The sequence below is a fragment of the Pristiophorus japonicus genome, chromosome 3 (assembly GCF_044704955.1).
Source record: "Pristiophorus japonicus isolate sPriJap1 chromosome 3, sPriJap1.hap1, whole genome shotgun sequence".
Taxonomy (NCBI): Eukaryota; Metazoa; Chordata; class Chondrichthyes; family Pristiophoridae; genus Pristiophorus; species Pristiophorus japonicus.
Genome location: NC_091979.1, coordinates 181,312,697 through 181,329,267, shown reverse-complemented (window position 1 = coordinate 181,329,267; position 16,571 = coordinate 181,312,697).

Below are 16,571 nucleotides of genomic sequence, written 5' to 3'. Positions count from 1 at the left end.
TGCAGACATAAATTCCCTGTTCAGACTCCCACCACTTGTTCCCACACACCTTCACTCCTCCCCGTGTCCCCGTGATGGTGCGGTACGTATCATTACCGAGTCTTTCCCAGTCAGATTCCTGGTCCCCCTGCGTCCTTGCTCAGCTTCCTGAGCCACCACCATCTACCCAGGGGAATCTGTCCTTTACAAGTCAAACATACCCGCTTTCTTTCCGTAACACTGACCCGCGCAGCAACGACCCGTATCCTGGGGCATGGAACAGTGGCCTCCCCATAGGTAAACCCTTCCTGGCTGGAGTAGTGGGTGGAATTAGACCCCATCCACCCTGGCCACCTCCCTTCGTGGGCATAAACGGCGAGCTCTTCCACACCCGGTGTGCCATCCCCGGCAATTACAATCGGTGCTCTCTCTCCTGAGCACCCATAAATGAGGGATTCTTCCACGTCTCCTCGGCCGCCGCTGCTCATCCTTATCAGGGTGAGCAGGAACAGAACCCTTTTCATATCGTTCTCCTTTATGTAGGGGCACATAAAACAGATAGTCCAGCCCTGAGAAAAGCTCTCTGGCTTGACAAAAGGTGATCGAGTTCCAATTTGGGCTCATTTCTTCTCGGAAACACAATAAAGTCTTTAATCAACTGGCTGTCTTTTCCAGTTCCTATCTCGGAACTGATATCTGTTTTTAACTTTTGTCTCATAGCCAATTTATTCTTATCGTTCTTGTAGTGCCTCTTTTATTGACTTTTACTGGGATCCTCTCCTTTACCCAAGAACTATTGCAGGTGATGCTTCCTTTAATAGTTGTACTCATTTCACTACTTCCATACACGTGGTTTCTTCACGGTTGTAGTGACCTGAAATCGCTCTTCCTTAGGTTGTGGTGACCCCCCCCCAAAATTCTTACACTCATAATCCTACGCTATGCAAAATTCTTATTGAACTAATTATGTACATCTGCCACCCCGTCTCCGGGTGGCCAAATTAACTCCTGTTCTTCTCCTTTCTTCTCGGGTCCCTGGGTTTCCAGCGGGGCCGGTAGCAGGTCGGCCTGTACCACAAGACCCAGAGTGTCCTGACCGGAGGTGGGTCTGAGTCCCACAGTATTGGGTGAATGTCCCCTCCGGTGCTGCAGCACACCGCCCCTTTGGGGGTGGTGGCGAGGTTCATTTTGTCACCTGAGGGTTCTACCTGGTTGAGGGCTGCGGGCTGGGTACTCCCAATTGGTGGCTGGTCTACCACTATCTCTTCCGGGGGACCATCATCGCTCAAGGCTACCGGATGGTGGTCACTGCTCGCAGGAGGGTCCCTGATCTTAGGTACCCCTTTGCAGCTGGTCCCTCTCCCTGGCCACTTAAATTGGGGCGCTGGTGACCATGGTGCCTTAGGCTGTGGCGTGCGGAGAGTCCTTCTCAGGGTTCTGACTACTGGGGGTGCGTCCGAGTCCCAAATGATTGGGGGGATAGCCCCTCCAGTAACACAGTCCACCGCCCCTCTAGGTGCAGTCTGTGGGTCTGACACATCCCTTGTGCGATCTCCACAGTCAGGGTCTGCTGGCTGAGGATCACTGCCTTTGGTACGGCTCACTATTTCTGGCTGTCCCTTACGCTTAGCTGCTATCCCGGGGTTGAAAAGTTTGCACTGGTTTATGTGGAACCACTTTGTACGGCGGGGCATTTTCACGGCATAGACCATGGGCATTGCCTTGTCGAAAATGTGGCATGGTCCCATGTACAGTGCCTCAAAGACCCCTACTCTAGCGTAGTTCCTTACCATGACCTGGTCCCCATTCGTGGTGTTTGTGGGATTCGAGCAGCAGTCTGTTGCTCCGATGCTGTTTTCCCATGTTGTTAGCAGCCTGCCAGTGAATCTGTTTAACATGTTCAAACAGACTCCTGACAAAGCTGTCCGGTTCGCTTCCCTAAGCTGACCTTCCGTGAGTACCGGGGCTAACACATGGGTAGGGGTTCGCATGGCTCTGCCGGTCATGAGCTCGTATGGGGAGTACCCCGTGCTCTTTAACTGGCTGGCCCAGATCCCCATGAGGACGAGTGGCAAGACCTCTACCCACTTCTTGGGTGAGCCCCCGTCTCCTTACATAACCTTTCTTTAATAGTGCGGTTTAAACACTCCACAGGCCCAGATGACTGCAGGTTGTGGGCGACATGTCATTTCCCCTCGATGCCGAGCACCTTAAGGGTCTCCTGCATCACCTGCCCGGTGAAGTGACTCCCTTGGTCGGACTCCATTTACTGGGGAAGTCCCCATCGGGAGAACACCTCCATTACCAGGATCCTAGCTGTCCCTAATGCAGTGGCTGTTCGGCATGGGAAGGCTTCCACCCATTTGGTGAATACATCCACCAACACTAGGCAGTACTTGTAACCTCTCTGGGCAGTGGGTAGGGGCCTGATGTAAGCGACCTGGATCGACTGCCAGTGTCCCTCTGCCCTCCTGATAGGTCCCATCGACACCTTTCTTTTCTGAGGGTCAGGGTTGTTGGCAGCGCACACCAGACAGCTGCCGCAGAACTCGCGGACGTCTTCCCTGAGTCCCGGCCAGCACCCTGCCTGTTCCACCCGTTGCCAAGTGGTCTCAGATCCGGGGTGTCCTGCTCCTGGACACTCGTGAGCCAGCTGGGGAATTCTCTCCGGTGTTGTTGCGGAACCACCCATTGCTCCCCGGTCTTCTTTAATGGCGATCGCTGTAGTGCCGTACGGGCTGTCTACCTTTTCACCTTTAGCTAGCGTGTTCAGGACAGTTTTGAGGATGGGGTCTTGGGTCTGAACCGTTTTCAGATCTGGGGGCAATGCTACCCCTACCCTCCCTGTCGTCCCAATCGTGCCCCTGACTGCTGCGATGGGGCTTGGGTTGTACGGATCCCAGAGCTTGTCCGTGCGGGCAACATGTCAGCCTGCTGGTTTCACTCGCTACGGAGTTCAGTGGTGGAATGTGCCTTCTCTTTATGTATATAGACCTTCCCTTCCTCCCCCATGGCTTTCATGCTCTTTTCCAGTAAAGGTTTTATTGCCAGGGGTCTCCCATCTGCATATGTGTATCCGCGACTGGACCAAATAGCCAGGTACTCCGTACACAAATTGCATGTGAACATATTGTCCGAGCAAATCGTGTTTGGGATAGGGAATTCTTCGGGGTGTGTGACCACGTACACCACCGCTGACAGTTCAGCATGCTGGGCACTAATGGTACTGCGGAGTTTAATGCCTGCCTTTGGGTCATACACTCCGCAGCCTGTGAGTTGTTCACCTGCAGATACCGTGTTTGAACCATTCACATAGTTCTCTCAGCCGGTGGGGTGTAACCCGGCCCGAAAGCCGATGTTAATTTCCCATATCCCTTCTACAGGACACCGGTGGGCTGTCCCTGGATAGATCATGTTGGCTGCAGGCCTTGGCTCACAGAGACCCTTTACCTTTAGGTCCATCTGAGAGAAGAGTAGGGTCCAGCGAGCAATGCAGGCACTGGTCTGCAGGTCTTTCTTGAGCTGGATAAATGCTGCCTCGTAACTTTTGTCCCAATCCCATTCCACTCCCTTGTGTAGGAGTTGGAGCAGAGGGGCTGCTGTGGCTGCATAATCCTCAATGAAATCTCTGCAGTATCTGGTTAGCCCTAGAAAAGATCTTACTACTGTTACTGTGTTGGGGGCTGGTAACTTCTGCACTGCTTCGCTTCTAGCTTTGTCAATGGCTCTTTCCCCAGCGCGCACAGCCAGTGCCAGGAATTTTACTTCCTTCTGGCCGATCTGTGCCTTCTTGGGATTCACTTTAAACCCTTCTTCTTTCAGCAGCTCCATCAGTTCAGCCAGCAGTGGGCCATGCTCCTCCCCCTCATCGGTGAACAGGAGCAGGTCATCCACATACTGTACCAACTGCTGGGGTCTGCTAAAGCTCTTTAAACAGTTGGCCATACATTGGTGGAAAATGCTAGGGCTGTTGTGGAAGCCCTGAGGGAGACAGTTCCAAGTATATTGCTGTCCTTTAAAGGTAAAAGCAAACTTGTACTGGTCTTCTCTTCGTAAAGGAATGGACCAAAACCCGTTGGAAATATCCAGCACCGTGAAGGTGGTCGCGGAGGCTGGGATACTTCCAATGAGGTCGGCGACGGTAGCAACCGTGGGTGCACAAGCAGGGATGTTATGGTTGAGTATTCGATAGTCCACCGTGGCTCTCCAGGAGTTGTCCGGTTTCTTAACTGGCCACAATGGAGAGTTCACATGGGTAGCTATTGGTCTCAATACCCCCTGTTTAACCAGAGAACCCAAGGCTGTTTCCATGCCTGTCTTCACCTCTCTTGGAAAGTTGTACTGTTTCTGTGGTCGGGTCGTTGGGTCCCCATCTATGCTAACCTCGACCCCGTTTATCCTTCCACAGTGATGTTTGTGAGTGGCAAAAGCTGCAAGGTTTGCCCTCACATACTCTCGGTAGTCTATCAGAGTGTTACTGACCAGTGATTCAAGGTCGTAACCCTCCTTTGGCTTCATTGTGCACACCGCCCCTTTTCCCCGTTTTCCTGGGATAACCACCACCTCACTCTCCTGTCCCGTACATACTGCCCCCCAAAGACAGTGGTTTCTTAAATCCACTCGGATCCCGTGGCTTAGAATGAAGTCAGCCCCCAGGATCCCCCTCCCTTTTTGTTCCCACTTCATCAGGACACAAGTCCACTTGGTGTGGAATGTTCCCAAACGAATAGGGAACGGAACGGAAAATGAGCCAGCCTGCTCGGCACCTGTGAAACCCACCAAGCTGTAGGGCCCCCACTAGACAGAGGTGAGGCGGCGGGGTTAGCTGCGTAGAGGAGGGTGCTTGATGCACTGGTATCCAGCAGATAAGTCCCCTTTACCTTTTCCACTTCCATCTGAACGGTCGGTCTCCCGCACACATCATACTCGAGGGAACACAGGTGAACAGGCTGTGCCTGTCCTAGTCACTGTTTTGGCAGGGATGGAGCAGATGGGATTTCGGTACCGGTGGTGGTGGCTACCCTCCCAGGGGCATCTAGCATTGTTCGGAGCGCAGTCATGAATGTATCAAACGTGTGGAGAGAGGCTGGCTTCTCAGTCTCGGTCATTTGGGCAGAGGCTGGAGAATTCTTCCCTGCGCTACTCTTCCATGGATTCCTACAATCCTTTCTCCAGTACCCACTCTTTCCACACCCGAAGCAGGTACGTTTTGTATCGGAGGGGTTACCCCACTCCTGGTCCATTTCCTCTTATCCTGCATAGATCTGATTTCGTGGACCCTTCCCTTGGGTGAGTGCTCTTCTGTCCCCCTGCCGTCCCGGTAGCCTAGGGTCAGTTGCCTGACCATTCCCTGTTCGGTGGCCTGGGGATCTTTCGGGTCAAACCAGGCTTCAGCCTTTGCTCTTATTCCTGGTGAACTGTTTGCCATCAGGCTTCGGAGCCAGTGGGCTCTCTCATCCCAGTTTAGGTGACCCCGGTTGAAGTCCCCACCACAGGCGTTGTGGTACACAGGCCACAGTCTGTCTGTGAAGGCCTGTGGGGATTCCCCTGTGAGCTGCACTGTTTTCTCCACTCTGGAGAAGGGACTCCCGTCATTAAAGCCCATGACTTCCAGGATGTCTTCCTGGACAGCAGCACATGTTTTCTACCCCCTTTTGCTCTCAGCAAAGAGGGACTGGTACAGCTTGCCGTCCAGTGAGAGGAGGAGCATTTTTGCTATCTCGGCATCATCGCACCCGTTAATATCCCCTGCCTGTTCCACCTCCATAAAGTGGACCGAGGGGTCTCCCTTTGGAGTGAGCTTTCCCAGGTGACTTATCATAGCCCTAAGCTGTTGGGTAGTGTGGGGAACCACAAATTGACTTTCCAGGGGCCCCTGACCCCCAGCACCGTTGGGCGGGCCAAACTTCTGCTGCCGGACTGGGCACATTGGCCCCGGCTCTGGCCCTTCCTGCTCTGGCTTGCCCACCTCTCCCTGCTGCCAAACTGAGCTGAACCTCGGCACCACAGGTGGTGGTCCGTTATCCCTGTCCGCCCCGCAACTCGTCCACCCCTCCTGCTGCTGAACCGGTGTAGTCACCGGTGCCACAGGTGGTGGTGGAACAGTTTCCTCCTTCTCTTCCAGGTTTACCCGGGCTGTACCCGGGTTTATTAGGCATACCATGCCTTTTGCCTTGCACAGAGCAAGGGTTATGCTCTTGATTTGTTGTTGGCAGGGACCGTGGTCTCTCGACTCAAATCCATTAGTGCTGGATACTTTTTAAGCTGCCTGTACGTCTCTTAACTTCTCCTCCAGCTCTTTTACTTGAAGGGTAAGGCGAGTATTTTCCTCCCGCAATATATTTTCATTATTCCTAACCTCGGTAACCTGACACTGAAAATAATCCTGGCTGTTCTTAAACCTCTCCATTATCTGTGCCTTTCCATGCTTCAGCTTGAGGAGTTCTCCCCATAACCTCTCTCCTGCCATAGCCCTTTCATGTGATGTCTCTGCACATTCCCATAGTTCTGCCTGCAGTGACTGGTTTTGTCTAGGAGTTGGACTTGTCATTGTAGACAGACCAACCAAATTGCCTTTTCTACCGATTCTTTATTGTGCTTGCTTACTGTCCATTGGGCCGCAGCATCTCCCGGATGCTCAGCGCACAATAGACCAAGCACCCATTCTTTAGTGACATTCACTTTCTTATACACATAGGAGGAAATCCTCTCTTCCATCTTGGTTCTCTCTTCCAAAGCAGCACTCTCTGCATCACATCCCTTATACCAAAGTCCTGCCATGGTCGCCATTCTGTATGGGGTGGTGTGTGGGGTCAGGTTAACCTCTGACCTTCTGAACGGTTAGAATCACTCCCACTCCCTGGGTTCTAGACTTTGGATTTATTTGGGGGATGTGACAAAGTGCAAGAGACAACTGGTTTGGTGCAAAGAACTTCGATTTTATTAAGGACAAGAAAATACAAGGTCAAACTTGTAATCATTCAAATAAAGAACACTATATCACACATTTGAAGCGGTCACAGAAATAATACACCTCCCACCTCCCAATGCCTAACTCTGACTAGGTTAAACTTCAGGGCAAACAGGGACCATGCTCACCAATCCTTTATTGTCAGTTGGCAGTGGTTCGCGATTTCGGGGTTCGCTGGACTCTGTAGGTTCTGCTTGCCGTACCCCGAACGTCGTAGAGGATTTCTCACTGTAGCCTTCAGTTGGGTGGTGTCCGCTGATGCGGTAGGGCACGTATTGGACTTATGGGGTGAGTACCCACGGTCTTCCATGAGAAATAGGTTTTTAAAGTCTCTTTAGTTAATGCTTCACCTGTTGGTAGTCAGGACTAGATTATAGAGTGGAAACTTTCGAATCTTCGGTTTCTTCTTTGAGGAGTTTTGTTTCGGAGTTGGTCGATCGCGGTGTTTTCGATGGTACCACGTTTGGCTGTGGTCGGTTGCTGCCGCAATTGTGATGTCCGAGCGTCTGGGGCTGTTTTCTCTGCCGTGGCGATGTTTTTCCTTCTTTCTCGATAGCAGGGCATTGTGGCCCCAGTAGTGTCGTCGAGGCTGGAGAGGCTTGTTAAAACTGCTGCGGTTGTCTCTCTCTCCTCCTTTCTTGATGCTCTATGATGCTATGCATCCGATGCTATATCTCGTTTAAACGGGGTCCCAGTTAAACATTTGGAGCTGTTCTAATTTTCGCACCAAATCAGCCCTGATTCTTTGTTTAATTTTTGGCGGGCTTGATATCTCTTTGTCATATTTTGGCGGGCTCATTAATGTTAACCTGTCTCGGATGTGTCAATCTTTTAAATCTGTTTCTTGATGGAGAAAAATTGGCTTTGGTATTTGCAATGTCTGCCTAGGCCTGGGTTTTCCATGCGGACTGGATGTGCCACTGTCATTATGTATATGCTGGAATGGGTTTCCTGCTCACAGTGATGGCTGGCTATCTCTGGGTTGATTGTTGTTATGTTAATGTCTCCTGGTGAGAAGATTTTCGAGTTTACACAATTCCCAGACAATTTGTTTTAGCTTCAATACCCCAGACAGTTTCAATACTTAAAACTGGTTTCTTTGAAGGATAGTTATCCTTTAGAAAACAAATGGCATGTTGGCCTTCATAGCGAGGGGATTTGAGTACAGGGGCAGGGAGGTGTTACTACAGTTGTACAGGGCCTTGGTGAGACCACACCTGGAGTATTGTGTACAGTTTTGGTCTCCTAACTTGAGGAAGGACATTCTTGCTATTGAGGGAGTGCAGCGAAGGTTCACCAGACTGATTCCCGGGATGGCGGGACTGACATATCAAGAAAGACTGGATCAACTGGGCTTGTATTCACTGGAGTTCAGAAGAATAAGAGGGGATCTCATAGAAACGTTTAAAATTCTGATGGGTTTAGACAGGTTAGATGCAGGAAGAATGTTCCCAATGTTGGGGAAGTCCAGAACCAGGGGTCACAGTCTAAGGATAAGGGATAAGCCATTTAAAACCGAGATGAGGAGAAATTTCTTCACCCAGAGAGTGGTGAACCTGTGGAATTCTCTACCACAGAAAGTTGTTGAGGCCAATTCGTTAAATATATTCAAAAAGGAGTTAGATGTAGTCCTTACTACTAAGGGGATCAAGGGGTATGGCGAGAAAGCAGGAATGGGGTACTGAAGTTGCATGTTCAGCCATGAACTCATTAAATGGCGGTGCAGGCTCGAAGGGCCAAATGGCCTACTCCTGCACCTATTTACCTATTTTCTATGTTTCTAGTCCTTAGCCCTTCCCACACTGACCCAATCTGTCTTGTAAAATCCCAAATTCGATTAAAACTTGTAGTTTCTTCCATGTGCACTTCAGGACCTCAAACTTTCTGGTAGATAGTTCCAAATTAAATTTCCATTCCAATGAGTCCAAACACTGGGGGTTCCCCACGAATCTTGGAACTCTGCACTACATGCATCCATTTCCCCGCCCCCCCCCCCCGCCACACAGCGAGATCATGCAGCTGGCCCGTTACATTAACAAACAGGATCAGACACAGTGCAAGTACAAAGAAAGGAAGAAAAAAAAATTGTATCAGTTTGTATCATGACACCCTGGTTCAGTGACTTACATTCATTATATTTTACGGCCATACGCCAGGATTGGGTAGATTGCATTCATGGTTCAGTCATGGTCAGTACTGAGGTAGCAGTACAGGTATGCGAGGACGCTAGTTCCAGAGCAACCGGCCGGAGTCCTAGTCGTCTGATGGTAGCGTTGCGCCCCCTGCTAGCGGGGTGGGCTTGGTTCGCTCACCTTGCCAGGACTCAGGGCCTTTGCCGTTGCCTAGTGGTGGGCAGAGCCACAGAATTGTGTGGCCTCCCTGTCCTCCTTTGAGGGCTGCAGAATCTTCTGCCTGCTCTCTAACGGTGTTGGGAACCTGGCTGTTTGGGGAACTCGTTGGTTCTGACCTTTCGCTCCCGGACATGGCTGAGGTAGCGACTGGGTCTGGGGGCTGTGCCATCTCCACCCGGGTGGTGGGCGATGGCAGCCAACTGCGCGTATTGGTGCCGTTTTCATTTCCAGGTCCGTGGCGAATAGTGCCATCAGGTGCCTGCAACGTGGGATAGACCTGGGGCAGGGTATCAAGATCAGTGCATTCACCCTCCTGAGGTCGCTGGCATATAACTTGTGGGGACACCTGGGGCAGGGCATCAGGATCAGCACCTTTACCCTCCCGAATTCGCTCGCTTGCTACTTTTGGGGACACTCTATTCCCGACATCTCACAACAACATTTTGTTCTTTACATTAGGAATAGTACCGACATCTTGCAACAACATTTTGTTCACAATCTTAATCGGTTCGTTACATTGATTGCCATGCATACAATGTCTCTTTAAGTTCAGTTGGTTGCAGGTCTCCTTTAAGAGAACCCTGCTGGCTTTACCCCAATCAAATCCTTTGTTGGACACCACATGTTGGTCCCTCAGCGTTGCACCTCGTGGTATTGCCGCGGTCATCTTTTTTTTTCAGCCACGCCACACCTCGCTGCAGCAGGGATGCCATCTTGCCTCTGTCCTTGAGGTCAACTGCCTTGATCCTTCTCTCCCGTGATTCTGCCACAAAAGCTGGAAGAGTGCCTGTGAATTCGATCTTCCTCCCCAGGAGTCCTGCCACTGGAGCCGGGAAGGTACTTTTAGGTCGTTTTGGTCGGATCATTGCCACGCAGTCATGATGGATGGTCTGTGCCTTAGGTGCTGCGCTGGTCTGTTCTCTGGTGCCTGGCTCAAGCGAAGCTGAGGTTTTGCTCTGCCTCTGAGCACGTGGGACATCGATTGCTGGAGTGAAGAGGTCTTCCCATTTCCACTGGATCTTCCCCATCCACCTTCTTCCGAGTAGCATTGGACCGTCACCTGCAACAATCCACAGAGGTAACTTGTGCACCACACCATTATGGATTACACTTATATCCGCACTACCAAGGACTGGGATCAGCTCCTTGGTGTAGGTGCGCAACTTTTCCTGTACTGGAACCAGCTCGGGTTGTTTTTCGTTCCATAGCCTCTCAAAGGCATCCTGACTCATCACTGACTGGCTCACTCCCGTGTCCACTTCCATGAAGACTGGAACGCTGTTCATCTTGACTTCCATCTTCACTGGAGGACAATCGGTGCAGGTATACACCATACACTTCTTCTTAGGGCTGAGCTGCCTCTCAAGCCAAATCATCATACTCCTCACTGGATTCAAAGTCATCTACCGACTCCTCTGCTAGACGGTGAGTCGTATTTTTTTTACACATGCGCTGAGGTGGCCCTTTGTGTTACGGGCTTTGCATACGTACTCAGCAAATCTACACTGGTGAGCCCTATGGTTTCCTCCATAATGGCAGCATGGTGCTACTTGATTAGCACCCCTCGGCGGACTCTGAGTTCTGGAACCCTGAGGTCTGTGCTCTCTGCCCTGGGCAGAGCCACGTTCTACAGTCTTGCCTATGAAAGGCACCATTCTGTATACAGTACTTGCCGGGTTTGAGTCCACAGGATGAATAATTTGCTTGGTGCTGCAGGTCGAGGTCATGAACGCGTGACTGATGCTGATGGCCTTCTGCAGGTTGACTGTGGTGTCGGCAGATAATAGCTTGTGAAGGAGACCCTCGTGGCCAATTCCCATAACAAAGATGTCTCGCAATGCTTCGTTGAGGTGCGTGCCAAAATCACATGGTGCCGCAAGTCTCCTGAGGTCAGCAGCATATTTTGCAATCTCTGAGCCCTCAGGTCTGCGGTGAGTGTAGAATCTGTGCCTGGCCATGAGGATGCTCTCTTTTGGTTTTATTTGGTCGCAAATTAGTTCAGTCAGTTCTTCGTATGTCTTATCCTTGGCCTTCATGGGTGCCAGCAAGTCCCTGATGAGGCGGTAGACCTCAGGCCCACAACTGGTCAGCAGTATAGTCTTGCGCTTCTCCGCCGATGTGTCCGTCTCCCCTGCCAGGTCATTTGCCATGAAATATAGCTCGAGCCTTTCCGTGAAGGCATCCCAATCATCACCCTCTGCAAAATCTTTTAGTGTGCCGCTGTACTGCACCACTTTGCAATTTTTCTCCATTTAAATAATACCTTGCTCTTCGATTTTTTTTCTGCTAAAATGCATGACCTCACACTTTCCAACATTATACCCCATCTGCCAAATTTTTGCCCACTCACTTAGCCTGTCCACGGGCTAGATTTTCCATTATTTTTGCATGTATACCACCCACTTAACAACCATTTTAACACTGAAATGAGGTGTAACAACCATATATCACCCGTTTAGGCACAAAATGGAAACTGACGCCCATTTCTCAGTCACTTATCACTGAGCGTTACTTTCGGCATGTACGAAATGCCGAGAAAAAATAATACCGCCCGCCACTTTTTTGGGGCGGAATCACCAGAATGGGCGAACCCAATGCCCATAATATTGCCCAGTGTTACTTTCGGCACGTATTTAATGCCGAGATTCAATAATACTCACCGCCCACTTTTGTTTGTCATAAAGATCACATTTGCCGAAATTAACGCCGAGGAGATTGCCCAGCGTCACTTTCAGCACTTCGCACACATATCGCTCACAATCTCGCTTGTCGAAAAAACCGATGTGAAAAAGTTGAACTGATCTGAACTAATCACAACAGTGTGGACGCCATTTTGTAAATCGCAGGTCACTTTGGGGAGTTTGGATGTACTCTGGAGTTCTTTTCAGGTGATGTGACCATCTGAACAGACATCTTATCATACTGCAGATGATTGGATTTTACTTTAGGTGTCTTAGTGGGGAAATTTATTGCTTTTGAACAATTGGCGTTATACTTATAATTATTGGAATGGGGCCAGCCATTTCTCAGCCTGCAGCGATTACAACACAGATGCTGTCGAGTGAAAATGGCACAATATTTAATCCACAGCATCATGTGCCCAATCTAAGACATGCCAGACTGATGACAAGGACCAGACCTTACACCCCCACACTTACAGGGAGAAGCGGTCTTACCTCGACTTATCCGAGCACACCTGCCTTCGGAGACTGCGCTTCCACAAACTGGTTATCAGTGAACTATGCCAGCTCATCAGAGTAGATCTGCAGCCTGCCAGCACCTTCAGGACATCACTGTCCATCGAGGTCAAGGTCATCACGGCACTGTCATTCTACGCATCCAGTTCCTTTCAGGCCTCCGCGGTCAACATTTGCGCTATATCACTGAAGACCTGTACACACGTAGGATGGACTTTATCAGCTTCCCTATGCCCAGAGAGGCTCAGACTGACAGGGCTCTAGGATTCTACTGAATTTCTAAATTCCCCAAGATGCAGGAAGCAATACACTGTACACACATCGCCATGCGGGCACCTTCTCAGGATGCAGAGCTTTTTCGCAACCGGAAAGGATTTCACTCCCTGAAGGTCCAACTCGTTGTCGACCACAACCAGATAATTATGGCAGTGAATGCCAAATTTCCTGGCAACATCAATGAGGCTCACATCCTGTGTGAGAATGCTGTATCTGACATGTTTACCAGTCAGCCACAAGGTCAATGCTGAATGCTTGGTGACAAACGATATAGCCTAGCCACCTGGCTGATGACCCCCCTGCATGACACCCACACTGAGGCCGAGAAGCGATATAACGAGAGCCACAGAGCCACACACAATGTCAAAACCATTGGTGTGCTTAAGCAGCGCATTAGATGCCTGGAGTACTCAGGAGGGGAGCTACACTACAACCCTGAGCAAGTAGCTTAATTCATGGTCTTGAGCTCCATTCTGCAAAACTTGGCTATCAGGAGCATTGCCAGAAGGGACTGATGGTCCACCTCAGGAGAGAGAGGATGAGGAGCTGGACGCTGACCTAGGGCTAGACAATCAGGCTGACTATGTAACCATGCCAACGCCCCCCTCCAGACCGCAGGAAGGGGCCCGTGGTGGCTACACAGCTGCAAGACTCTTACATCAGCAGCTCATAAATGAGCGCTTTGCCTGAAAGAATGTTGCTGTTATTGACAAAGCTGACACACTGCTGTGTGCAGCTCAGACATCAATGGTGGGCATCACCTTGGTGCCAGTTACAGTTTAAGTTGATTGAAGTTAAGTTTAATTATACTCTTTCATGTTAAGGAATCACCAGTGTGTACTGGTCCAGCTATCTGAGACAATGCGCATCAAGGTTATGTTGAATAAAAAACATTTAATACGACCATTGGTCTGAAATCACAAGTATAACGGTCAAAAACACCCCACCCCCACCACACCCCACAAAACTTTTTAGAACATTGACATCAATCAAATCGTCAACATGTCCAACAACACAGAACACAAATGCAAACCAAAAGAGTGGCCCCCTCCCGCCATCCCTTACAACAAATTGCATCCACCAAGATGGAGATATAACAAAGCCATCACCTGCGGACATGCACCTCACTTTCCTTCCCCCCTCACCTTCTTCTCCCCACCTCTACCCCTTCCCCGCCTCACTCCACACCGCCTAGCCGAGGCGCTCCTCATGCGGTGCCTCATTGGGTGGGGATGAAGGCAGAGCCGGTGGTTGCATGGATACGGGAGCGGGGGGTACTGAGGTGGGAACATTCTCGGATCCAGAAGCAGGATTTTCCTCCTGCCTACCATGTGTCGTTGGCACTGGGGATGCGCAACCTAGGGGTGGAGTGCCGCGCTCCGGGACCACTGGGAGGACTGTGCCACCAGTGTTTATGGCTATCGCCTCCAGAGCATCGGCCATCCGCAGAACGTACTCCGTCATGGTGCTGGAGATGCCGGCCAGCTGTCAGGATATGCCCCCCAATGCCTGGAGGATCTGGTGACCTATGTCTACAGTCCTCCTGGACAACTCTACCATGTCGTCCCTCTCATCTGGTGCTCGTGGAACAGACCTGCCGCGTCCATGAAACCTCCGCAGGGTCGGTGCCATCTGGGGACACCTGGGGTGCCCTGTGGCGAGGTGCTTGGGTCCGGTACCCCCAGAGTGGAGGCGGGAATGGCCAGAGGAGCACTAGATGGCCTTGGGGTCGAATGCCTTCTGGAGCATGGCGATGCAAGCTCCTCAAAGTCCGCGCTGTCATCCGCTCAGAATGGACCCAGCAGATTGATGGGCGAGAATCGAAGCTCCTCAGCACCAGATGTAGGATTGTGCAGCGAGTCCAGCCCCGCGCCCTCACCTTCTGGCCTCTATGGTCTTGCCTTGGGACGCGCTGCTGGCTGAGCTGCAAAACACAAATGAGGTTATTAGAGGAGAAGGGGGTGCTAGGGTCACAAGGTGAGTCCAGCGCTACACGCATCATATGCACAACAAAAGCACCACCACTCTCAAAATCATCACAGACATCACATTTCATGACCATCAACACATTCTGCATTGCAATGATTCTCATGAGGCCAACATTATTTAGAGGACTCTTTTAACAATCATCTATCATATATTATTGTTCAGATATGAGTGGATGTGGAATCTATTGACTTCACATCACGCAATGGTGTATACTTTATTCACGTGGCATCGCTTCAGGTTCTGCAGTTGCCTGCATGGCGGTCCGGGGGTGGGTCCCCATGAGTGAGAGCACCCACCCCTCGATGTCAGTGAGGTCGCTGATGACTTGTGGCCCCCACCCATTCGCCTGTGCCTATTCCTCAATATAGTCTTCTGTCAAAGGTAACAGGATGACATGGCATGATACAATTGCATAATATCATTGTTAGGTACTGTCACAAAGACTGATATAACACATAATAGACAGATGTAATCATGATTATTATGATAATTATCATTCTTTACCTAAAGAGGTACAGGCTTTGAATACAACATTCCCAGTAAAAGTGAAAGACCTCACATCTGCTGATAGTCACTCATGACTCTTACAAATCAAATTATTTAAATTAATAAGTACATGTAAATAAATGTAATACTTACTCTGGCGGAACCAACAAGGTCATTCCATCGCTTGCGGCATTGGTTGGCCTCACGCACCTCGTTGGTCGCCGACGAGACAACCTAGGCTATCTCGGCCCATATCTTCTGGTAGACATAGAAACATAGAAACATGGAAAATAGGTGCAGGAGTAGGCCATTCGGCCCTTCGGGCCTGCACCACCATTCAATGAGTTCATGGCTGAACATGCAACTTCAGTACCCCATTCCTGCTTTTTCGCCATACCACTTGATCCCCCGAGTAGTAAGGACTACAGCTAACTCCTTTTTGAATATAGTTAGTGAATTGGCCTCAACAACTTCCTGTGCTAGAGAATTCCACAGGTTCACCACTCTCTGGGTGAAGAAATTTCTCCTCATCTCGGTCCTAAATGGCTTACCCCTTATCCTTAGACTGTGACCCCTGGTTCTGGACTTCCCCAACATTGGGAACATTCTTCCTGCATCTAACCTGTCTAAACCCATCAGAATATTAAATGTTTCAATGAGAGCCCCTGTCATTCTTCTGAACTCCAGTGAATACAAGCCCTGTTGATCCAGTCTTTTTGATATGTCAGTCCCGCCATCCCGGGAATCAGTCTGGTGAACTTTCGTTGCACTCCCTCAATAGCAAAAATGTCCTTCCTCAAGTTAGGAGACCAAAACTGTACACAATACTCCAGGTGTGGCCTCACTAAGGCCCTGTACAACTGTAGTAACACCTCCCTACCCCTGTACTCAAATCCCCTCGTTATGAAGGCCAACATGCCATTTGCTTTCTTAACCGCCTGCTGTACCTGCATGCCAGCCTTCAATGACTGATGTACCATGACACCCAGGTCTCGTTGCACCTCCCCTTTTTCTAATCTGTCACCATTCAGATAATAGTCTGTCTCTCTGTTTTTACCACCAAAGTGGATAACCTCACATTTATCCACATTATACTTCATGCGCCATGCATTTGCCCACTCACCTAACCTATCCAAGTCACTCTGCAGCCTCATAGCATCCTCCTCGCAGCTCACACTGCCACTCAACTTAGTATCATCCGCAAATTTGGAGATACTACATTTAATCCCATCATCTAAATCATTAATGTACAATATAAACAGCTGGGGCCCCAGCACAGAACCTTGCGGTACCCCACTGGTCACTGCCAGCCATTCTGAAAAA